This window comes from Saccopteryx bilineata, chromosome 1 (assembly GCF_036850765.1).
Source record: "Saccopteryx bilineata isolate mSacBil1 chromosome 1, mSacBil1_pri_phased_curated, whole genome shotgun sequence".
In the NCBI taxonomy this organism is placed as follows: Eukaryota; Metazoa; Chordata; class Mammalia; order Chiroptera; family Emballonuridae; genus Saccopteryx; species Saccopteryx bilineata.
Genome location: NC_089490.1, coordinates 262,201,302 through 262,227,346, shown reverse-complemented (window position 1 = coordinate 262,227,346; position 26,045 = coordinate 262,201,302). Strand labels below are relative to the sequence as shown.

General features: G+C 42.8%; 1 long non-coding RNA gene across 1 annotated transcript; it reads left to right on the top strand.

Annotated features, from left to right (window-relative positions):
* Positions 1-6,414: 6,414 nt before the first annotated feature.
* LOC136320389 (uncharacterized) lies at positions 6,415-25,843 on the top strand. The gene is made up of 3 exons (XR_010728328.1): positions 6,415-6,560; positions 23,257-23,293; positions 25,639-25,843. It is a non-coding gene; the product is annotated as an uncharacterized lncRNA (long non-coding RNA).
* The last annotated feature ends 202 nt before the right edge of the window (positions 25,844-26,045 follow it).

Sequence of the window (26,045 nt, the reverse complement as noted above, 5' to 3'; positions counted from 1 at the left end):
TAGAAACTTTTAAAAAAAATCATGAATATATTTTAAAGCACTGTAGCTAAGAACATGGGCTCTGGGCTTAGATGGACTTGTACATATCTACGAAGTGTCCTTTGGCAGTGGTTCACTAACTAAATCTCAGGTTACCGCCTATAAAACACGCATCATGAGAATACGGACCTGATAGATGACTGTGTTAAGGTAATGCATAGAAAGTGCACAGTACATTTTTGTCACAGCTATTTCTGTTAATTATTTTATTTTTTACTGTTGATATTTTATCAGTTATAAAACATACTCTTTTAAACAAAATGGATTGACTCTATAACTTGATAAAAATTGGGTAAGCATCAGCTTCTCTTCTTGGAGGGTCAAAACCCATAGATTATATTTCTTAAGTCTCACCTGTCTCAGATGTCATCTCTGGATTGCACAGTGCAAGTTGCTACCAGCCAGGACAGGGCGTTACCACTCCTTGCTGGGATTTAAAACCACCTCGACACGTTACTATTTCCGAGTGTGATTCCCAGAGGCTCCCAAGTGCTCCACAGTTTCAGTTGGTCAGCTGTGAAAGTACTACTTGATTCGCAAGAAGAAAAAATCAGCTAAGAATAATATCTGAAAAACCCCAAAGTAGCCCTAATGTTTCCCTGAATGATGGATATGCAAGATAGGGCTTATTAAGGCAATAAAGAGAGCCTTTAAAAGTTTGGTTTGGTGCAAAGGGTTTATGATACAAACACAGTGCATGTGATTCCTCCTGAAATGTGCCCAAAAAGGGGTGGGGGGCCAGTCTGTGGGTTATTTATCACTAATGATGTCTTTGTTCAGACCCATGGTCATGCAATACATGTTTCAACAAATAATATTTTCTAAAGCAGTGCCTCTTAGGGTTTTGTTCAGTTACATATACAGTTATCTGGGGCTTAAGATGAGGAGGGAGGATTAATTCTATTCTATTAGATGAATGTCTAGTTATTGTTGTCGAACTCTGGTTCTTCCTGCTCCTTCTCTTCTCTTACTCAGTTACTTCTTCCTTCTTATCTAGGAAACACACTCGTCAACTGTTATCAGCATTTTCATTCAGAAATGGGTTGAGTTAATAGTTTTAAGAATTTCTTTATTCATACTTGTTTCATATTTTTGATATATTTAAACACATTAGTTCATCTGAAGACGGTAGGGAGTAGGATAGTACTGAGTTATAGCACCTCTGTGCCAATTAAGGAGTATCGACAGACTTCATCTAGTCCTTCATGCTGTAAGTTAAGATAGTGGATAAATCCCTGAAACTGGACGGTGGGATTGTTTTCCTCCAGGCATTCATTTGAGTCACAAAAGAAGAGCTGGATTCAATAAGATATATGCAGGCTGACAAGTGGCTTATTTAACTTAATATGGAAAAATATAAAATACTGGGAACTAGGTCAAAAATGGCAAAAAGGATTAGGACTTAAATAGAGACAAGCTTCCAGACAATGAAGGGAAGAGAATCTGGCAGTAATAGTGTCTACAAAGCTTGACCCATCGGCTTTGTGTCTGGCAGTAATTAGGAGGCCAAAGGAATACTGTGATGAATCAACTTGAGGACAAGAATGGAAAAGGGAAAGGGTTGATCGGCTTTGTGGAGCTGGATGTCCTCACAGAGGAAGGGGAAGGCTGGCAGGAGGCAGACCCCTGCCTTAGAAGGAGACAGCAGGGAGCCTCCTTTCCAGCCTTTCTATGGGTGGCCAGGTGATTGACACACAGGAGAGAATGGAGACAGAGTAGTAAGGAGACGAAGTAGTAAGGAGACGGAATGCATGGCGAGGGCGGCATGAGGTTTCCTCTTATGGTGACCTGCTGGGAATTCAGGTGCCACCACCCCTGACTTCCTCAGGTTCTCCGGTTTGCCCCCTGTGGGTCTTGTGTCAGTGCTAATTTCCATCCATCTCCTTGAAACTAGACTACAATAGGAGGCAGCTATTTAGAGTCCGTCTTAGTTAGGACCCCTCCATCTTGGTTAACGGCCTACTACTGAGTCTTTTTTTCCCCAGACGCGCGTGCCTCCCAGGGAGGCCAAGCACTCTCAGACATGACAGCCTTTTGGACTGGGTTTCCAAAGACTTGCCAGTCTATTCCATTATTTAACCAGAACACACACCAGCTGGGTTTTCAGAGTGCAGCTGGATGCCTTTCAAAGCTCATCTGAGCTTCAGATGCACTTTACTTTTTGAGTTTTTTACATTAGGGATGCCAGTTCATGCTGGGAAGCCAAGCAGGAATCCTTTCTCCTCCATTTACTCTGCAGAACACCCTGTGCAAGGCGTCCAGTCAACTCTCTACAGAAACACTCGACTGAACTCCACAGAAAGCACCATCAGCTCAAATATACATGCTGCGCTCTGGAACCTGAATTCAGACATGGCTTTTCTCTGGCATTTGCAACAAATAGCCTCCTAGGAGGACTGGAAATACATAGTACACTTGGTGCCTTTGTTGAGTCAATTTGCAGCAGGGGTGGGTTGAGACATGCAGCCTGTTGGGTATGATAGGAGGTTTCAAACAGCCTAGCTTAGCAAGATCCATCTGTGGGAGGGAAATTAACTTTTACAGGTCACCTGTGACGCTTATTGTGTCCTCTACCAGAGAGGATTTACACATTGGTCCACAAATGTCTTAATGTGAGGACAACCAAGTTGTTCACAAGGACAATGTCTCCTATGAGGCCTACATGACAGTTAGATGCATAGATATAGAACAATGGGTTTGTGATTTGGAGCTTTCTTTCATATTTCATATTTCAGGACACTTGCTAGCTACCAAGATTTATCCATGCAAGTTTAGTCTTTCCTTTGAAAACTGAAGTTAATTCAATCCATCAGAAATAAGCATTGCTTGGGGCATGGGGAGCTATGGCCATGAACAGAACAGACAAATTCTTGCCCTCAAAGCCCATATATTCTTGTGGGTAGTCAAGAAAGCAAGTATTACCTATAGAGTATGTATGCTAGATGGTGGTAAGTGCGATATGAAACAGATAAGGGAGGTGTAGAAAGTGTCAGGGAGAGGGTTAAATTTGGCTTTCTTGAAATATCTAGATGTCTGACATAATTGTGGCTGTCTGGATAATTGTTTTCAGTTATAGATTTTCAGTTTGTGTGGATAATAATATTCTTAGATTTGTATAGTGCACCATAATTTTCAAGGCACTTTTATACCTATTATTTCCACAGACTCTGCTCCTGCCAATTTCATTTAGATTAAGAATTTTTGCTCCATCCAGGCATGGATTTGAACTATATTAAACTTGGACTTTACAATACATTTGAGTGATTTACTGGAAAAGTGTTGTTTTCTATCTTATGAAGAGTGAACTGCATCAGTCATTCCCTCGGGAAGTCAGAGAGAGACTTCTCCCCAGTGGCCTGTCGGACTCCCGAGGAACTCTGGACTGAGGAGCTGTTGAACATGTCAGCATGTTCGTGTTCTGTTTCACTGTTTGAGATTTTGGTGAGGGGAATCCATCCCTTTGTCCTGTGAGCAGAGCACATAAGTGAAAGAGAATCCTTGCAAATCATCGTAGCTCGAATGTAGGGACACTCCCAATCACTGTTTCGCCCAGGCTCTGGCACCTCGTGTCCGACTTAGCTGCACATTTCTCCTTGGGTGTCCTCCTTTCACATCAAAGTTATTTTGTCTAAATAAAGCACACCCTCTTCTGACTGCTCCTCCCAATCTGGCTCCTCCTCTTGTGTCTTACATCTTTGAGAATTCCTTTAGACCCCTCCTCCTCCACGCTCCACAGATTCGGAAATCTGCCCTTCTTCCTGTGTTTTCTTCCACTTGTCTCCAGATATGTGCATAATTGCAATGGTCTCTCCTCTCTGGTGACCTCAATTTCAATTTCAATTTCAATATTTTCCTCCTTTTCAGCCTCTCATCCTCTGTGGGCACAAATCTTATGCTCTATCCTGACCAACTGAAAGTTCTTGCAGGTTTTCATTCTCTGTGCACCCATCACCCCTGCCACTAGGCTCCAGGGACAAGACCGCGCCCCCTGCTCTTTGCCCTCTCTAAATATAACTCATCCATCAAGTTCTTGCTCAAATGCAGCCTCATCAAACACAAAATTTCCAGATAAAATACAAGATGCCCTATTAAATATGAATTTTAGATAAATGAATACTTTTTACTATATTTCTCAAATATGCATGGGACATATTTATACTAAAAAATATTTGTTTATCTAAACTTCACATTTAACTGGACATTCTGTGTTTAATTGGCTAAATCTGGCCTCTATTCCAAGAAGCCTTTAGTTGCTCTGACTTCATACTTCCTAGAGCGCGATGTCTACGGAAGGCCAATAACACTTGTTCATAACCTTGCATCTTTTCACAGGAAGGCGCAGCCTAACTTTTTACAAGAGGGTAGTACATGAAAAACCGGCACTCGTTTTACTTTTTAATTCGGCGATTACTGAATACCTACTGTATGCCAGGAAACATTTAAGGCAGTTTGGATACAAAGATAAAAGTAGTGCTTGTTCATTTGTTTATTTTATTCTTTAGATTCCTCATATAAGTGAACTCATGTGGCATTTGTCTTTCTCTGTCTGATTTTAGTTCACTTAGCGTAATAACCTCTAGGTCCATCCATGTGGTCACAAATGGTAAGATTTCATTCTTTTTCATGTCCAAGTAATATTTCATTGTTGATAAGTACAACTGCTTTTTTACCCACTTGTTTACTGATGGGCACTTAAAATAGCTATGTATTGTGTTAGGTAGGTACTCCATTTATCAGGGGGAGCACTTCATAATTTATATAAATGTCTAACCACTCTGTTGTATACCTGAAGCTAATATAAAGTAATATTGAACTTTAACTGTAGTTGAAAAAAATAAAAATAAGCAGTGCTGTTCTGAATGGTTCCTGGGTGGAATAGCGAGCCTCACCGGAGCACAATTACAGTGCAGCACTTCGATGGCCATGGACAGGGAGTTCCCTGTGTTTGCTATAGGGTGACTTCTTGGAGGAGCTATGTCTTGAAGGATTAGAGGTATGAGGAAGTAGAAAGAAGTTCTTTCTGGGCAGTGAGAGAAAGATATGCGGAGGCCCAGGTGAGGGAGGAATTAGGGTGTGGCCGGGAAGATGGGGGAAGTTCATTGTCGTTTGGAGGGGAGTGTGTGGTGTAAGATAGCACATGGTACATCTGGAGGTTGGGCTGTGAAACATTTACCAGCACACCAGGGAAGATAAAGTTTAGAGAGCAGACAAAAGCCAGATCATGACAATTCTGTATGTCATGCTCAGGAGGCTGAGCTTTATTCTGAAGGCTGTAGAGAGTCATTGGGACATTTAGAGCGGGGAAATGCTCAGATTTCTATTTCAGAAAGATAAACTCAGAGGATGGATTCAGGGAACAAGACCAGTTCAGAGGCAGCTACAGTGATTCAGGAAGAAGATGCTGAGGTGGGTGGGAGGGGGATGTGAACACATTCCAGAGATACTAAGGGCATACAATCCCCGAGACCTGTGGCCAAATTGGATACATAGGGTGATAGGGGAGGAGAAAAGAACATTTCAGGCTTGGACAACTTCGGGGATGGCAGAGATTCATCAAGGTAGAGGGACGGGAAGGTAAGCAGGTTTTGAGGATGAGGATTATGAGACGTGTCTGAATGTGCTTTATTTCTCGTGTGACATTTATTGTATCTGGTTGCATTTTGTCAGTGATCTTTTCATGTGCTCTGTTCTCTCCCCAGGCAGACTCTGATCCTTCTGGGGTCCTGGGCCATATCAGCCAACCTGGGTGTGCCCCAGTGCCTTTAACTCGTTACCACCCCTTGCAAGTTCACCTAGCTACACGCAAGGACAAAAAGCCCAAGCTAAGCCTGCTGGCAGCTGCAGCTAGTATGGTCTACATGGTTGAGCATGGCAGGAACTTGGAGCTGGGGCACAATTTTGCCCCAAAGATGGGTTTCTCCCAAAGGATGGGAAGCTGAGCTCTCGAGGTGACCTTGCCCCTTCTGGGAGGGAGGACCTGTCTCCTAGGGGCAGCAGAAAGCTGCAGGTCAGTGAGGGCGACCACCAGGCCCTCACAGTCTCTGCTTTCTCTGCGGAGTCCCATAAATCCTCCCGTTGGGAGTAATTCTCTCTGCATCCAGAGAGCCCTCTGCGTTCCTGAAATCGGCCAAGGCAGAGTGTACAAGGGTTTCTGAGAAAAGCAACCGTGGTCTGAGTGTGATCCCTGGGTGTTACTGTGCACAGAGAAAGCCTTTTTCTCCCCTCCCCTGAATGGTGTTCTTTGCTCTCAAGTTAACTCATGCACTGGATTTGGTCCAAGTACATTTTGTTTCTTGATTTCCAGCCAGGCTTCTCTCCGTTGTGGCACATTCCCCTCTTCACACCCCTCCTTCCTCTGTCCCTTCCTTTCTTTCTTTAAAAAAATATAATTATTTCATCTTTTCCATGTGACTGAACGGATACAGGGGAAAAGCCACCGGCTCCGGCTGGCCTTTCTGGGACTGATGCCCACGCGACCCTGGACGTCGGGCCCCTCCCCCCTCGGCGGCCCGCATGGCAAGGTATGTCAGAGCCCCGGAGGCAGAGAGCACGTGAACTCTGCCCCCGGCCAAATGGCTTCCAGATGTGTGACCTCCAGCCTCCCTCTGTTCCCCGACTGTAGCCCTGCCAACATCCATCTGCGGATCTCTGAAGCACAGGAAACATGAAAGGGTATCTTTTACCACATCTGCTCTCTCTCCCAAGCTCTCCTCTATCTCCTCAGACTGTGCCCTATATTTCATCTTCCATTTCCAACACATTCATTAAGGAATTGCTGCTCACCTCTCCGTGGCCCGCGGATGCCAGTTTGTCTGTCTCCCCCCAGAGCCTGATCTGGGCTTTCTGGACAGTTGACCAAAGCCCCCAAAGAATCATTATAGGCACAGACTGGACTTGCCACAGAAGAAAGGAACTGAGTTTTTGCTGTTGGGCTGGTGCCAGTTCGCAAGCTGCAAAGGGAGATTTGGGCCCTAAGGAGGGCATAGCAGAGCCCTGAGGATGAAAGCACAGGTCTCCATGAAGAGCATGCTGGTGGCACATCCTCGAGGAGGGGAGGCCTTTTAGGGCACGTCTCTTGCCATGGATGTTTAAGGTTTGGGGAAAACAAACAAGTCAAGTTTTTGTAAAATGGAGATATTTAGGTGCAGTATGAGTCCTTTGCTTCCCTCCACCTCACCATCCCCTGGGGTAAGACACCAGTTCTTTTTCTTTACTTTTTCTTTATTTTATTTTTTGTTGAAAGGAGAGGAGGCAGAGAGACAGACTCCGCATGTGCTTCAACCGGGATCCACCCGGCAAGCCCACTAGGGGACAATTCTCTGACCGCCTGGGGCCATGATCAGCAATGGAGCCTTTTTACTTATTTATTTTTTTAGCACCTGAGATGAGGTCATAGAGCCATCCTCAGCACCCAGGGCCAACTTGCTCCAATCGAGCCATGGTTGCGGGAGAAGAAGAGAGAGAGAGAGAGAAGGGAAGAGTGGAGAAGCAGATGGGCGCTTCTCCTGTGTGCCCTAACCAGGAATTGACCCAGGACATCCACATGCCAGGCCGACACTCTACCACTGAGCCAACCCACTAGGGCTAAGGCAACTGTTCTTAATGTAACTCAAAGAGGGAGAAAAGAGTCAGAGATCCTTTTTGCAAAATAGAGCAGAAGATTTTTACTGAGGCACACACTCTCACAAGAAAAATGATTTGATTGTTGCATGAATAAATGTTTGATTTTCATTCTGCCCTTTATCCATATGGACCCTAAACTCCCTCTCTAGCTCCATACCAGGGGACATGGAATAGAGCCAAGTGACAAGTCTGGGAGAGGAAGAGAGGGTCACAATGGAAGGAAGCAGGGAGTGGAAAGGGCTTATGGGCTCAGAGGCCTGAGAGAGGAATAGGTGAGAGGTCCCTACTGACCCGGGACCTGTGTCCAGTGTGCAGGCCTGCCTGGAAGGCAAAAGAGCTCCCAGGGATTAAGAAGAACTGCTACTGATTATTCCATCAGGGTAAGCCTAACATGGTTTACTGAACCCTGGGTCAGGCTGCCCTGGCTCTGATTTGAGGGGCATAGTAGAGAGTAGGTGACATTCACACTCTGCTTTAACAGTCCCAAGCACCTCAGGCTTAGGCTATCAAGTGAAGCCGTAAGATTTGACTGGGTTGTTGCAATAGAAGCCTCCCTCTTTAAAACCAACCAACCAACCAACCAACCAACCAACCAGTATTGAAGTCTCATACTTCAAGCAGGGATCTCTCCAGAAAACAAGGGAAGGAGATAAAGTTGGCTCTGAAATTCCTCTCCTTCTACCCATATATTTATGGGGCTCCCCTAAAGACATTGGGATAGTAGCTCCTTCCTAAAGAAGAGCAGAATCTGTAGATTCTTTAGCATCAGGCAGGTGAATAAATGGTAAATACATCTTTTTCTTCTGAATGAGAACTTGACTTTAGGTTAGTACAATAGTATAGCTCTGTTACTCTGGCAACCTCTTAAGGGTAGGCTACAAACTATATTTCCTGGCAACACTGCTAATGATAAAAATGGCCCCTACTAATAAATTGTATCTAGACTTGGAGGAACTATATGGAACCATGCTTTGCTGAGGACACCATGCTTTGGGCTTCCCTGAACTGAGTATGGTGACATTTTTAAGAGGTGTTCCTTGGGGGCTATGAAAGCTACTTCTAAGGAGTTGTTATGGGACATAGTATTGGCTCCTTTGGGAAGTAAGAATTTCAAGCCAGGTTATCTTCCATTTTTTTCCCAGTGTGGAGCTCATCCCTTGTACCCGAGCCATCCCTCAGGAGCAGTTAGAGCTGCAAGGCCGATCCAGGCTGATCACATGCTGCGGGACTGTCACTGAGGGAAGCCCTGGAGCTGCTCTGCTCACGGCCTGAAGTCCTGCCCTACAGCCTTCTGTATAGACCAGCCGCAGCCTGGAAATACCTTGACTGTGAGAGTCTAGGAGAGGCTAAGTAGACCCTCTGAATGGGGGTATAGAGGGTATATAACTGACTTCCTGTTAACGTGTTACTTCTTTAAGGGGTGATTAACTTTTACAAAGATAGAGTAGTGGGTGGAAGACATACTGAGGGGTCCATAAACCTTCCCAGTGTGTCTCAAATCACACTCACACTCATAGGGCACGCCCTGGCTTTAGGATGCCACAAATGATGCCCAGGAAGGAAATGGGTGGTATCTGATTTTGCTTTGCATGTACCTGTCACCCCACACTGTTGGAGCTGTGCAAATCTCAATGGCCTACCCCTTAGCCATTCTTACCATAAGGACTCTGAGGTCAGTATTCCGGGAAAAGTGTGAGGGATTTCCATCTTCTAAGTTTGTCTATCCCAATTATAAACTCAGTGGAAAAATAACGATTAGTTCCACCATGAGATGGATTTGGGCCAGAATTTCATTTATCCCCTGTCCTCTACACTTTTCTAACCAGAGAACAGTAGTAGATGCCATTTGTAGTTTCTTGGTAGTGTTTTAAGGTTAGAACCCACACACATTATTTCTTGAAATATCTCTGTATTCTTCCTTTCCTGATACACATTTTTTTTTTCTTTCTGGTAAGTGGCCGTAGGTCACTTAGGGGAAGACCTGTGGGAATGTTTATTAGACATACTTGTCATGGACTTGCAGGGATTGTCTTTAAGGAAACCCAGCTTCCCCTCCAATCAGTGAGGTCTGGGTCTGTGAATTCACTTAACTGGAAACTCAGGTGGAGGTCCATGACTTTTCCATTGTAACATCTGAATTCAGATTTCTTCCCTCTAGCTCTTGTGTTTATTTATTTGTTTTGTTTTTGTTTAAAAAATAAAAGTCAAGAAACACTACATTGGTGTCCATCTCTGTTACTCCTCAGAATTCTATTAGACATCATCACGAGCTTAAAGCAAAGCACTGTCAGATTCTACCTGTGTACAGCTAATCAAGACCAGGGTGTTTGCTGCAGCAGTATTTAGAGTAAGAGGTGGAAGTTAAGAAGATTTGAAATGAAACACAGATGTGTCCGATACACCTAGGTCAGGAGTCAGATTCTATGCTGGCCCCAGGTGCTTACACTTCCTGGCATTGTGAAGGCCCACCTTTTAGCCAATAGAATATGGCAAAATTTAGTAACGAGCTTCTGACCAATAGCATAAAACAACATTGAAGGATGTCACTTCTATGGTGAGGTTACCAAAATTGGGAGTCCTGTCTTGCTAGAAAATTTTCTCTTTTGTTGGCTTTAATGAATCAAGTTGCCATGTTAGGGAGAACCATATGGAAAGGAATGAAGTGTGGCCTCCATCCCACAGCCAGCCAGTAACCGGAGCCTTCCTTCCAATAGCCCCAAGGAACGGGATTCTGCCAATAACCAGGTATGTGAGCTGGGATGTGGATCCTTTCCTCACTGAGCTTCAGGCGGGACCCTCACACCGTCTGACACTTTCCACAGCCTTGTGAGAGATTGAAGCAGAAGTCTAGCTGAGCTATTTCTGGGTTCCTGACTCACAAAACCTGTGAGTTAAAAAATGTATATTGCTTTAAGCTGCTACATTTTCGGGCCATTTGTTACTAGGATGGTGAACAGAGTTGGTCTGCCTGGAAGTTGTGAGTGTCAGTAAACCCACAGTCCTGTATTTGTCATGCAGCAGTGGGTAACTGATACACTTAGCGGATGTCTTTTCTCACTTATGCTGGTGTATCTTCCAAGGTGGATTCCTAGAAGTGGGTTTTAGGGGATCTAAATGGTGAATTCTTTTAGAATTTTATTAGTCATTTCCAAATGCCCCCTTGTGGGAGTTGTACCATTTTGTACTCATTGAATTGGCAATGTGAGAGTGCCTGTTTCTCCCTGCTCTCTTAACAGTTTGTTCCCATTATGTATTTGGTTGATACTTATATTTAATATTTATTTGATTGTAAGTGTAAGCTGGCTCTTCTTAACTTTCACCTCTTAAACAAATACATTTAAACATTAATTACCACCAATAGGATTAAAGGTCATGATTTATACTTTATTTATTCCTATGAACTCATTTCACTAAATTCACAAAATGAAACGAACCTAACTGAATTCAGTCAATCTATCATGGATTGGATGTGTGTTTCCTTCCTCCGTCACTCAGTTTCCTGTAACTGGTTGACTGAGCCTCCATTTCAGAGTCAGTCTTTTGCTACATCATGAGTAGAGTTAGCCCAAATGGCACGTTAAACTTCAGTATTGCACTAAGGTACCAAAGGAACATGTGATGCAGTAGAAGGGAAGAAAGATGGTGTTTGAATGGACCCCTTTGTGATTGCTAGGAGATTTGACAGATTTGAATGTCTATGTTCTCAGGCAATTAACTCAAGGGAATAAACATGGCTGGGTTAGGAAGCTGATGAGTTGGAGAGCATAAGCCCTTTTTGAACAATCAGCGCCAGCAGTCACGTGAGCAAAGGCATGGTGTTAGCATTACAGTTTTTCAAGATAAACTGAAATGATAGTTTTAGGAAAATATTTAGTTGTGGCCATTTAAAACACACAAAAAATACAATATTGCAGCAAAAACACATTGATGGGACAGGTTTGGTCTGTAGACTGCCACTCTGGGGTTATGGGAATGTGGAGAAGAAGTGAAAAATGAGTCAGACTTTACCGAGCACCTGGGTCATTGTTTTCCACCTCATCCAGGGATAAATGTATTACCAACCTGATTTAGCAGATGAGGACACTGAAGCTCAAGAAGGTTAAGTAACTTGTTTAAGGTCATATAGCAAAACTGTGGCACACCCACCTTCAAGTCTTTAGCCACCTAAATCCTATTTTTTCCACCCTACCAGACCAAGGTCAGTGCTCTGCATGGTTTGACTGCTCTTCTAGTTTTTCTCAGAGAATGTTCCCAAGCTGACATTAAAGTGCAATTGAAGTGACTCCTGTTTCTCTCTGCTTTGTTAGCCAGTGACATGAACTGGACAGACACGTTTACATGTACAGCTGTGTGAAGTGACCTGGGGTGGCTCCCTGGGCAGTGCTCCATACAGCCCCTTCCTTTCTGTGTGCACAGTGGCTTCCTTTCACCTGGAAGTGCATGCAACAAAAACCTGTCAGTCTGGATTTCCCCTGTGCTGGTTTAAAACCCCCATTTCAGAAACATTATGGGGGTGAAGGAAACTCAAACGAGGGTCATATTAGACTAGGGGCCCAGTGTAGATGAGCTTTTCAGCTCTATGTTTTGTACCTGGCAGAGCTAGAGACCTTGTTTATCATGCCCTTTGTTTATGGCCCTGGCATTCCCCAAACTGCCCCCCGCCCCGGTCTATATGGGAGTGTGAATGGAGGACTTGTAAAGCAGTATGAATGGGGCTCTTATAAACAGAAATGAGCCCCAGAAGCTGGTCCTGTTAATGTGGAAACCTGCAGAGGCTCTTATTATTATCATTAGTTATTATTAAAGTATTATCATTCTTTTTGCTATTTTATAAATCTTTTAGTCACTTCAATTGGCAATTCTATTCTTTATCCAATTCTGGGACTTCACTTTTTTTTTTTTTAAGAGTTTAGGACTTGCACTTCTATACCTGTTTTGTAGATTTAACTGTGTTCAGTGATCAAGAGAAAATTACCTGAATTCTTTAGAGTCAAAATAAGTTAACCTCTGCGAAGTGCAAAATTACGTATTTTAGTAAGGAAGTGTGTTAATGTTCTTTGAGTACATGGGGTAGTAATATAAGAAAATGGGGATATTAGTCATTTGGATGCTAAGGTAACTTTTTCCTGATCTGCAACAAGTAACAGGACTGGCGACTCTTTTTATACAATTCTGGGACATAGAGTGGTATGACTTAACAAGTTATATATTGCCATTCATTTTTAGTTTAATTGAAAAAGGAAAGAGTGATGATTAGCAGATTAAAATAATAGAACTCTTGCTCTGAGAAAGCTAAACCAGGGGAGACATCAAGCTATTATCTTTAACTTTTCATTTTCAGCTTCTTTTTAGTTTTTAGTATCATGTTATAAAGTTTATTAAATCCTTGAATCAGGAATTGCTTTTGACTGCTATGAATAGAGGCTCTAAGTACAAGTGACTTTAACAAAATGAAGCCCTCACCCTTTTTTCATTCATATAAAACAGGGGCAAGCTGTCCAGGACTCGTCCAGCAGCTCCATGGTCACTAGGAACTGACTCTCCTTCTATCTTTTCTGCTCCTCCTGCCTCAATGCGTGCCTTCTATGTTCAAGGTCTCTACGCTGTCAAGAGATGGGTGCTGGAACTCCATCCATCATTTCTGCCTTGCAGAGCTCAGAAAGAGGGAGGGAAATGGATAAAGGCACTTGAATCCAAGCTGAATTAACTTCATAAGACTTTTCCTGAAACATTCCCCAATAATCTGCTTACATCTTATTGGCCCCCTGTATCTATAAAGGAAGTTTGGAAAGGTGGTTTTTCTGCTGGGCACATTGCAGTGTCACACTGTGTAGCTGTCACTAAGGAAGAAAGGAGAATGGCTGCTGGGTGGGCAAGCAGCAGCCTCTGCTGCAGCCACTGTGGCTTCACTTCCTGCTCTGGGCAGGCCTACTATTTGGGTGTGATGGGGAGGACAGGGGGAACAGTCCACAGAACAGGCTATGTTGGTCAGTATAACCCAGGAATAATTCACACAGGGCCCACTTCTGTTGTGAAGTTAGGCATGTCTGCCCATATCCTTGTATTACCATATCATTATAATGTGGTGTATTGTTTTCCTGTGGCTGCTGTAACATTACGTAAACTCAGCGGCTTAAGGCAACAGAAATGTGTGGTGGTGTTTTTTTCTACAATTCTGGAGGCAAAAAATTCAAGATTGATTTCACTGAGCTGACAGGGCTGTGCTACTTTTGGGGGCTGTCAGGGAGAATCCGTTCCTTGCCTTTTCTAGCTCCTGGTGGCTGCCAGCAGTCTTGCGCTTGTGGCTGCATCACCCCAACCTCCAGTTCCATCTTCACATCACCTTCTCATCTGTCTGTCTCAAAGCTGCCTTCATTTTAAAGATACATGTGATTGCATTTAGAACAGATTATCCAGGATAAGCTCCTCTTAAGATCCTTAACTTAATCACATCTTTTGCCATATAGGGTAATATTCATTGGTTCTGAAAGTTACAATGTGTCCATATATTTTTGGGGGGTCACCATTCAGCCTACTACATTTGGGGAATAAATTGCCTTGTCTGGCATCTATTAAATCTTTTGCTGGTTGATAACCCAGCTAAGATGAGGTCTTTTTTCTCTCTGAATATATAAAAACATGTTATACAAATATAATCAAAATCATACAAAGAACTAGATATTTACCTTCTCTCATATGTTAACATTAATCAGTGTTAAAATGACTTTCACCTACTTGACTTTGTGTTTTTGTGTGTGTGAAAAAAATTTGTTTTCTCAATTTTTAAGCATAAGGTTTACTGAGATATAATTTACATACAGTAAAATTCACCCATTTTAGGTGTACAGTTCCATGACTTTTGACAAATGTATATACTCATGTAATCCCACCAAACTCAAGTTATACAATATTTCTATAGCCCCAAATTTCTGTCATGTCCCTTTTAGTTAGTCCCTTTCCCCCACCACACTCCCTAGAAGCAACTGCTCTGATTTCACTCCTTAAATTTTGCCTTTTCAACAACGTCATAAAAATAGAATCATAGTATGGAGCCTTTTATATATTATATATTTTGCTTAAAATAATACTTTTGAGATTCACTCATGTTGTTATGTGTTATCAGTAGTTTGTTCCTATTTTTTACTCCTGAGTAGTCTAGTACTTCAATGTATAGATGTACCACAGTTTATCTCTCTCCCAGCTGATATTCTTCTGGGTTGTTTTTAGTCTTTTGTTTGTTTTTTACAATTATGAATCAAGATGCCATAAACATTTACTTATAGTTTATTTTGTGTCTGAACATGTATTTTAATTTCCTTTGGACAAATACCAAAGAAAGAGTATTGCTGGGCTGTATTGAAAATGTATATTTAACTTTCTAAGAAATTGCTAGAGTGTTTGTTCCAAAATGGCGGTACCACTTTTAATGCCCACTTGACAAAATATGAAGGCTCCAGGGGCTCAGCATCCTCACCAGTCCTTGGTAATGCCAGGTTTTTGTTTATTTACATTCTAGTAAGTGTGTGGTGGTATCTCAGTGTGCATTTACCTAATGGCTTAAAGTGTTGAGAGTCTTTTTATGTGCTTCCTTGCCATCTGTATCTCTTTGATGAAGTTTCTCTTTAAATCCTTTGCCCATTTTTAATTAAGGTTGTTTGTTTTCTTATTAAGTTATGCAAGGTTTCATGTACTCTGGAAAGCAGACCATTATCCTATCTACATTCTGTGCACGCTTTCTCACAACACGCAGCTTCTCTCTTTATTTTCACCACTGTCTTGTATGCAGCTGAAACTTAATTTTTATGAAATCCAGTTTTCTTATGTTTTTGTGTCCAATCTAAGAAATTTTATCTAACCCAATGTCTTAAAGATTTTCTCCATCTTCTTCTACAAATTTTATAGGCTTGGGACTTTACACTTAGGCCTATGATCTATTTAGAGTCAGGCTTTGTATGTGGTGTGAATTATATAGTGAGTTTCATTCTTTGCATATGGATGTGCAAACTTTCCAGCATCATTTGTTGAAGATTTGCTTATCTTGGCACCTTTGTCAGAAATAAATTGACCACTCATGTGTGGGTCTATGTCTGGACTCTATTCTGTTCTCATGAGTGTGTTTATCTTTCCCCCGGTACCACAGGGTCTTTTTTTTTTTTTTTTTTGGACAGAGACAGAGAGAGGGACAGATAGGGACAGACAGACAGGAAGGGAGAGAGATGAGAAGCATTAATTCTTTGTTGTGGCTCCTTAGTTTCCTAGTCTCCTTAATTGTCCATTGATTGCTTTCTCATATGTGCCTTGACTGGGGGGGGGCTATAGCAGAGTGAGTGACCCCTTGCTCAAGCCAGTGACCTTGGGTTCAAGCCGGTGACCAAGGGGTCATGTCTATGATCCCACGGTCAAGCCAGTGATGCCGCGCTCAAGCTGGTGAGCCTACACTCAAGCCAGATGAGCCCACATTCAAGCTGGTAACCTCAGGGTTTCCAACCTAGGTCCTCTGTGTCCCAGTCTGATGCTCTAACCACTGTGCCACCGCCTGGTCAGGCCCACACCTTCTTGATCATTGTAGTTTTATAGGAAGTCATGAAATTAGGTATGAAAATTCTCTACTGTGAAATAAAACACACACACACATGTACACACACATGTACACACACACACATGTACACACACATATGTCTCTGTTCCCAGATCCTGGTACAAAGCTCCTAAAACCCTTGTGATTTCCTGAGTGATAAGGGCACTGGGAGGATCTTTTCTTCTAATATTTGTTCTTTGACCCTGGTTCCCACCCAAATCCCTGAACCCCTCAGAGTTCCGTGGGGGATAAGACTGTCTTTTGTTCCAATAAGATGACTCTGAGTGGGCTCCAGGGTCAGGGCTGGTCACCAAAAAGACCAGCTCATGATTAGAAGCTTGGAAATTTCAGTCCCCCATTCTCCAGAGAGGGAGAGGGGCTGCAAATGGAGTTAATGATAACATGCCTGCAGAATGATGCCTTCATAATAACCCCACATGTGTGGGGTGCTGAGAGAGTCCAAGCCGGTGAGCCTGTGTGGGCTCTGGGGTGCCTGGAGAGGGTGTGCAAGCTCTGTGCCTCCTGCCCACCTCACCCTGTGCCTCGCAGAGGTCTGGACTTTTCTTACATCGTTTACCACATTGCTTTATAGTAAATTATAAACTTAAAGGAAAGTTTCCCCTTGAGCTTTGTGAGCATTCTAGCAAATTATCAAACCCAAGGAGAATGTGTGGGACTTCTAATCCTTTGCTGGTCAGTCAGAAGTACCGGTGACAGCCTGGGACGTGGCATTGGAAGTGGGGAAAAGGTGCAGTCCTGTGGGATCTGACGCTGCTATGCCCAGGCAGAGGGTGTGGGATGACATTAAATAAGGCATCACACAGCATTGCAGAGGATTGCTTGGTGTGGGGCAGTCACACGCATCTGGTGTCTGAGTGTTCTGAGTGCAGTTGTAATGTGAGCGTTAAGGAGACACAGGAGAAGCAAGGTTCTCTGAACAGCCACCTTTTTATTTTTCAAAAGTGTTTTGATTATTTCAGATCTTTTGCTTTTCTATATTACTTTTAGAATCATCTTGTCAATTTCTTCAAAGAAGCCTTTTGTGATTTTTGTTGAGTTTGCAATGAAATTATACCTTGTTTTAGGTAAAATTGGCATCTTAACAATATTGAGTTTTCCAATTTCTGAACATGTTTTAGTTTTCCCTTTACTTAGATATTGTAAATCAACTTAAAAATTCAACTTATAATTGTTCACATTTTCTAGTATATAGAAATAACACCCCCCTCCCAATATTGGCCTTATCACATTCACTAATTAGTTCTAGTAACCTGTTTGGTTTTTTTCAAATTATTTAGGACTTTCTATGTAGATAACCGTATGTCCTGGATATTGAGGCAATTTTATTTCTTCTATTCCAATCTGGATGTCTTTCGTTTCCTCTGTTGTCCCGCTGCACTGGCTGGGACCTGTGGTAAGATGCTGAGGAGGGCCTGACCTGTGGTGGTGCAGTGGATAAAGCGTCGACCTGGAAATGCTGAGGTCACTGGTTCGAAACCCTGGGCTTGCCTGGTCAAGGCACATATGGGAGTTGATGCTTCCAGCTCCTCCCCCCTGTCTCTCTCTTCTCTCTCTCTCTCCCCCCCCTCTCTCCTCTCTAAAATGAATAAATAAAATAAAAATTAAAAAAAAAAAGAGATGCTGAGGAGGAATGAGAAGAGAGGACGTTCTTGCTTTGTTCCCAACCTTAGAGGTAAAGCATCTATTCTTTCCAACTGAGGATGCTGTTAGCTGTCGGTTCTCCGTATAGATCCTTTATCTGTGAGGGAAAGTTTCTTTCTAAGTTTTCTGAGAATTTTATCTTAAATGGATATTAAATCATATCAATTGTATTTGTACATCTGTTGAGACGATGATATGGATTTTCTTCCTTAGTCTTCCGATATGATTGATTTTTGAATTTGAACCAACCATTCCTTCCTGGAGTAAATCCCATGCATATTGTTCTACTGATAGATTGCTAGTTCATTTGTTTGTGTTCTGTTAACTTCTTTTAAGGATTTGTGTCCGTGTTCATGAGGGCTACTGGTCTGTAGTTTCCTTGTAGTATCTGTGTTGGGTTTCGGTATCAGAGTAATGCTGTTCCCCTCCCCACCCCCTTTGCATTAGTAATTCTATATGCTTCTAAAGTAGTCTCAAATTGATTTTTGTATTTTATTATAATGCCCAATCCCTTTAATCTCTAAATATATCACTAGGATCACCTCCACCAAGTCAGCCTTTCTGTGTATATGCCTTCTTCTCTAATACAAATATAAAAATGTACCACAAATACACATGCAAAAATATGAGCTGTATCTTCCTATCAGTCAGGCCTAATTTCCCTAAATATGCCATTAGCAGATGGCGAGAATGGTGTAGTGGGAAGAGTGGTATTTGTGTGAGAGTTTAGGATTCCAGTCCCTGTTTTGCTTCCTATTTGCCACTGTTGGATGAAGTCTGTGCTCTAAAAACTGTGTTTCAATGTACTTTATGCTCTTTGTGCCCATCTTTCTTACGCCATCCTATAAGGGATTAATATTTTTCCACTGAAAGGCGAGGAAACCAAGGTTTAGAGAGATTAACTAGCTTTGCCAAAATAATACTCTCAGTGGGGACTTGAAGAAGTTTGCTCCATCCATTATGTCAGGCCTCCTCTAGCCCAGCATCACGTCAGCGCCCTAAGCCTGGGAGCTCTCTCCAGGCAACAGATCCGAGGAGGCAAACCCAAGGCGGCCTGGCCAACTCCCGGCAGCATCTGCATGCTGTGCTCTGTGATACAGAAAACGGTGAAAAGCAGGTGGCAGAATCCTTTCCTGTTAGTCTCCTCTTTTTGACCCAGGAGGTGATGCTCCCTTCCTGGGTGCTGGTAGAGCTCATGGAATTACCTAGCAGACTCCCCCAGCCCACCCCGCATACTCCTTTAGGCCCCATTAAGGACAGAAACCGGGGCAGGAAGCAGGGAAGGGGGAAGACTAAAGTAGTTGAAAAGTGTGTAGAGCTCAGTGGGTAGAAAGGGGGTCTGTAAGGGATATGTCTGGGGGACAGGAGCATTCAGTGGTCCCTCTCAGGTCTCTGTTATGCCGAAAGTGTAGCCTAGGAGCCCAGGAGCACTGAGTGCGTTTCTGAGCATCCTGAAATACGTCTGCTGCGCTTCCTACCCACAGGGAACCAAAGGGAGCTCTCGCAGGTAGAACGTATTTCCTGGGGCAAGGGCAGGATATTGGGAAATGGTGGTCATGGAGTGGGCACCTGCTGAGGAGGAGGAGCTGCTCAGGGAGAAGCCCCCATTTTTTTCACCATGCTGTCCTGTGCTCCTTTCTGATAAGGCTGACTCGATGTTGTCCATCCATGGGGCCTGCTCATCTCAGACTTAGGAAGGGCTAGAGATAGCATGACTCCTGTTGCTAAGGCCCATCCCATTGTTGACGACCTCTGATTGTGTATCCATAGCCTTCCCTACCTCGGTCACCTGCAGCCACCCTGGACACTTTCTAGTCCTGATCTCCCTTGCCCCACAGTCCCATCCCTATCACTTCTTCTTACCTTACCCCCTGCTCTGGAGGCACTGAGGCCCCAAGTCCCAGTACTGGCCCTCTGTCACATCCCTCTCACCCCAGTGTCATCTCTGCCGTATTTCATCCCTGTGCATCCTAACTGCCAAGATTTTAGTTGCTGAGAATTGTTGGTGTTCACAGTCCTACAGTGGCTAGACCCAGCCACCTCCTTATTTCTTCAGTAGGAAAAAGAAACTATTTTCTGATCACATGAAATTGTGAAAATGAAGAAAAGCATGAATGGAAATAAAAGTCATCCATATCAAAGAGAAAAAATAAACAAATCAAAACAGAACATGAAAAAGTCACCCATATCATACCATCCAAATATAACCGATGCTAATATTTTGTTGCATTTTCTTATTTTTTATTTTTTTCAAATAAATTCTACCATCAAGGTTTGTATCTTGTTTTGTCACTTAATATCAAGAGTACTTTTCTCTGTCTTTATCCTTTAAAGGTAAGTTATTAATGGCTACAGTGTAGTCTATCATATGGGTGCAAAATATTTTAGTTAGTCGACCATTGATGGACATGGATTGCATACAGGATATATTCCTAGAGGTGGGATTTGTTTTGGAAAATTAGGATATTTAAACACTTCTCATCTATGTATATATCGATAGATGGACAAATCCTTTTATCGAGAGGTTGTCCTGGTGGCACTCATAGCAGAGCTACCTGGGAATGCACATCTAACCCCATTAACACGTGTTTGGTTCTGTTCTTGTCTTTGCCAGTTCTATGGGTAATAGAGTGAAGTCCCTTGAATCAATCAATTCATTAATCAATCATGGAGTGTTTATGAGTCTCAGCTCTGTGATTTCCTATTTGTATAACCTTTGGCATCAAGCCCCTTTTTCCATAACAACAAGACGGTCACTTTAATAGTACTTCCAATAGAATGGGTAGTCATAATAGCTTCTTTGCTTTCATTTTAAGGTACTTTTGATAATTAAGTGAAATAAAAAATGTAAAAAAACCTTTATAAACAATAAAGCCCCATCCCGGTCTGTTGAGGCTGTCACATGGATGTACCCCTTCCTCTTCAGGGAAGGGGGTAAAAGGAGTACATGGAACATAATTCTTAAAACTGAAGAAATTTAAACACCGCTGTAATGTGGCGTCATTACAGCCGCCACGTGTCCAGAATTTCCTGACACTACTCTCTCCCACCTGAGAACCCCGTGTATCAGACATTGTGCCTCAGTGTCTGGTTCAGAACTATATTCATCACAGCCGTCAAGCCTGTTGTGCAGCAGTTTACAAACCTCACTGAGGCCAACAGGCTTTGGGTTTATTTCTGTAATAATGTTTTCTAGTTTTGAGAGATGCAAAAGGTTAGTTGTGTATGTGTATTACCTCTTCTGATTTTGCTGAGTCTGAAACCTAGGCTGCGTGTGTGTGTGAATATCTATGTCTGCATCGACGTTTTTAACTAGTCAAAATGCCCTCCTTCCTTTTGAGAATAGTATTCATACGATCAGTTTTATTTTTCCCTCCTTTGACATAAAGTTCATTTTGAATCATTTAAATGCTGAGGAGTGCCTTGTCTCAAATCTTTTCTCAAAACATTTTTTATTTAAATTAAAAATTTTTTAATTTATTAAAATTTTCTCATTTATTAAAATTTTACTTTCCAGAAACTTGATCCAGCCAAGTGAAAATCTTTATTCTTAGCCAAAAGTTTGTTCCCAAATTGATATTATCCTATAGTCTAATCCCAAAAGAAATAGGGTTTTTTTTGCTGAAGATTAAGGGTCTATTTTTATAAAGCATTTTCATTAAGAAAATATGAAAATATTGTTTCTGTGATATTTCTGATTGGGAAGCAAGTTTAACCAACTTTGCTTCCACCTAAGCAGGAATACTGAGAAACACAAACATTAGTCCCAGTGCCTCCGCCTCCATCCTGTGCTTTCTCAGATGCAGAGGCACAGAGCTGATTTCGATAAAGTGTGTGATCTTAGGATACATAAGATTTTAAATTAGTAAATCATTAAAAATATACTACTTGTGTGTCAGCTTCTTCCTGGTCATTTCTGAAGACAACAACAAGCAGAAACCTCCTAAGTTGTGTTTTTAAGGGTCTGTTGATCTGACTGTACCAACATAAACATAAAATCAAACAGGAGTTTCTAGCCTCAGGGAATGCACCTGGATTCTGAGGCCTTCTTGGATGGGAATTCTGGATACTGGATGGGAGGCTGAAAGAAACTGGGTTCTACCCACTGCTGCTCACCCCTCTCCTATCTCTTATCTCACCCCTCTTTGAACAGTGAGGGGTCCTGCATCCTTCTCTGAAGAAACTGAGGGTCCCAAGATGGGCTGGTATCCAAGGCCAGACAGCCCCCACCTCACACGCAAACCTGTCCCCTCCTTTGACTCTGCCCAGGGCCAAGTGGGACTCAGATGAACTAAATACAGAAAAAAGGTTTCCAGTAGGTAATTTACTGAGTATATAACTCAAAGCATAGGCAAACTAACAATATCCTGGTCATGCCTCATCATTTCTGCTCAGGTGCTGCAAATGGGAAGAACAGAGAAAAGCTTGTGTTAAATCATGACCTGGTGGTCTGTGACCACCACAATATTACCTGGTCTTGACCATCTCCTACCGGGATACTCTTTTGGGTGAACCCGATATCAAGGCAAGAAATGAGACTAATGTGCCCCTGGGAGGCTTTGTGAACTACAACTCATAGAGTTTTGGCTACAGTTGCCTGCCAACCCTCTCATGGCCGACTGAGCCATGGTTTTGATAGAAAAGTGTCACATCCCTTAGGTGGGTGCAGGGCGGAGAAAAGTTGAGAACAACATTGCTGGTGGACTTTATAATGCTGTGGTCTTGTGCTGATTTGCCTGGCAGACTAGCTTATTCTCTATACAAATCACTTTTGACCAGAGAAGCAGAACTGGTAGAGACAGACATCACAAGGGACAGACTTAAGTGGTGGCAAAGTTGAAATCTATGGGCAGTCTGGGAGCGAAATCAGGATCGAGTTGGAATCCCACCGGCACAGGCTGGCTTTGCAAACAGGCAAGGAGGGAAGCTCCGGCGAAGAGAGAGCAACGATAGACCCCTGATCCTGCTCAGAATACAGCTCAGAGAATGCCCAGCATTTGTAAAATAAATTTTGTTTAATTGCAGTTGACATAATATTATATTAGTTTTAGGTGTACAACATAGTGATTACACATTTATATAACTTACAAAGTGATCACCCTGATAAATCTCATCTCTATCTGACACCATACATAATTACTGCAATATTATTGACTGTATTCCCTGTGCTGTACTGGACATACTCCTCGTGATTCTGCAACTACCAATTTTTACTTCTTAACACCTTCCCCCCTTTCACCCATCCCTCTAACCATCCTCCCATCTGACAACTGTTCTCTATATCTATGAGTTTGTTTCTGTTTTGTTTGTACATTTATTTTGTTTTTGTTTTTTTTTTTTTTTTTTTTTTTTAGATTCCACATATGATGCAATCTAAGTGCCCATCAATAGGTGAGTGGATAAAGAAGAAGTGGTGCATATATACAATGGACTATGACTCAGCCAGAAAAAAGAATAAAATCTTAACCATCTGCAATGACATGGATGGACCAAGGCTTCTTTGAAGGGCTTCCTTCCACTGATTAAGTCAGGCCTATCAAGATAAACTTACTTAAAGTCAACTGATTAAGGACTTTAATCAGACCCACAGAACCCCATCCTAGCAGTGCCTAAATGAGTGCTGAATAACTGGGAGAAGGTGTGTGTTTGCTATGAAATATCTTCTGCTCTCCCTTCTGTCCCAGTAGCTTAGCCTAGTCAGTTTGATATACCGCATTTTTCACTCCATAAGACACACCTGACCATAAGACACACCTAGGGTTTTAAGGAGGAAAATAAGAAAAAAAATATTCTGAACCAAATGGTGTGTTAAAATATTTAATAAAATACCATATTTTTTGCTCCATAAGACGCATGGGCATTTTCCCCTCCACTATTGGGGGGAAAGGTATGTCTTATGGAGCGAAAAATACAGTAAGTAATAAGAGAATCATCACTACCTCCCTCTCTTCGTCCTTCATTCCTTCTCCCCTAGCCCATCCACCTTTTCTTCCTTTCTTCCTAAAGAGATTAGCAATTTTAGGATTTGAGACTTAGAATTCAAGCATTTCCGAAGTGCAGACCGGCTCTGTAGGGTGCTTGCTGTGGCCCACATTTGTGCTGTCAGCTAGAGCTCTGTCGCACATGTTCTCTGTGTGGAGTGCTCCTTTGGTCTTGTCCCTCCATCTCGAGAAGCCAGTTTATCCTCAGACTCAAGGCCCTGGCTGCTCTGTGTGCTACCCCCATCCCCAGATCATTCCAGGCTGGGCTGCCAGGTCCAGGAGCACGGAAGGCAAAGATTGATGGGATTGGAGAACCAACACCAAGCACTCAGAAGCATGATTTTAATATGGAAACCTCCGCCCTGGCCAACTGTGCACATGGAGCAGCCACAACAAACAGGGCTGCAGACAATGGCCATTGTGCTGACTTCACAGCACACACAGATGCAGCAGCTTTGAGACTCATTGTAACAAAGGGACAACTGGAACTTGTTGTTGGCAAACAATCCCACATTGTCTTCCATCAGTCTTCCCCAAAGGGGTGACATTCTCCCAGCTCTGTGAAGCACTGAATTCTTGGGTGTGAAGTCCGATGGGACAGTCAGTAGATAAATGCCAATGATCTCAAGATCCAGATGTGGCTGATACTCAACCTGGGTATTAAAAAACAGGGCGGCATTAAAATGGTCAGTTCAAGTAATGTTCATCTTGGGAAGGTCCTTTTATCACTAGGCAAGTCCAGAGGTCTGCCCTGGGGTATGTGTGGATTGTCTGACAGATCATTCGGCCCAATGCCACAAACTGGGAGACATTTACCTCTCTTTCCCGCTCAGTGTTCATCTGATGTAATTACACATTTGTGCAAATACAGCCTGTCATTTACCATGAGATAACGGAGCCCAAGCAGCTTGAGAGCAGGGGTTGAAAATGCACACATCATTTACTTTGATGGCTGTATCACCTTGGAAATGATCGGAAGGGTCAGAACCCCAGGACAGAGGAGTTTATCCCAGGCCTCAGCAGCCAAGAGAGCCTGGCCTCTGGGTTCTCTGCCTTGGTGAGAGCATCTTTACTGGAGAACACAAGCCTCTTTCCTCATGGCCCCAGGAGGAGGCCCCCAGAACGGTTCCCTGTTCTTTACTCTTTGCCTGTGTGATCTTAAGAGATGGACAACTTCTCTGTAAAGAGCTAGACAGTGAATAGCTTAGGCTTTGGGGGCCATATGGGCTCTGTTGCAACTATTTAACTGTCTTTGTAGCATAAAACTTGGCCACAGAGAACATGTAAATGAACAAGTGGGGCTGTGTTCCAATAATACTTTATTTGTAGACTGAAACATTCTGAAATTCATGTGGCTTTCTATGTGTGATAAATTTTTTAAATTGATTTACAAAAATGTACAATCCATTCTGAGCTTGTAGGTTATACTGAAATAGGCCATAGGATGTGAAACTTTGTCTCAAAGCATCTTGGGATGCCACTTGGAATTTGGGCTCCTTCCCGTCATAAGGGCTTGACTTTTGGTTAAAAGCCCTAGACCTGGCCCACAATACCTCAACCTGAGTTTTCTCACCTGCTCTCTGAAACCAGCCTCATTTCCATTGCAGCCCAATGTAGGAATAATCTAATGATGAAAACCCCCTCCCCAAAACAAAACAGCAAAGCAAACCGTGAATTTAATTTTCAAACATTTTGATTTCATCTTTCATTTTTCTCATCTCCATTGTGGTTTTGAGACATTTTCTTCCTGCTTAGTCACCTGTACCAAGAGTCGCTGATTTGGAGAGCTGGCATCCTTTCAATGAGATAAGCCTGCCACTTCGATGTCGGAGTGTGAGGAGTCACTGAGTGTCCGCTCGCTGACGGAGCTGTCGGAGGGCTGCCTCAGCGCGGCCGAGCGTGCAGGGGGCCCACTGAACAGCACCATCTGGTCCATCTCTCTGCTCCCGTCCCTGCACAGAAGAACACCTTTTCTCAGATGTCTTTTCATTTTTACTGTGATTTATTGCTTTTGTGGAATTAAAGCAATAAAAATGGAAGAAATACTTCTGAACAGCTATGTGTCAGTCCATACTTGAAAATATAATAAGCTCTTTGGATAACATTCCTTGTGAGAATTTACGCACAACTTGTAATCTTTGTTTTCTCTGGTCTGAACAAAC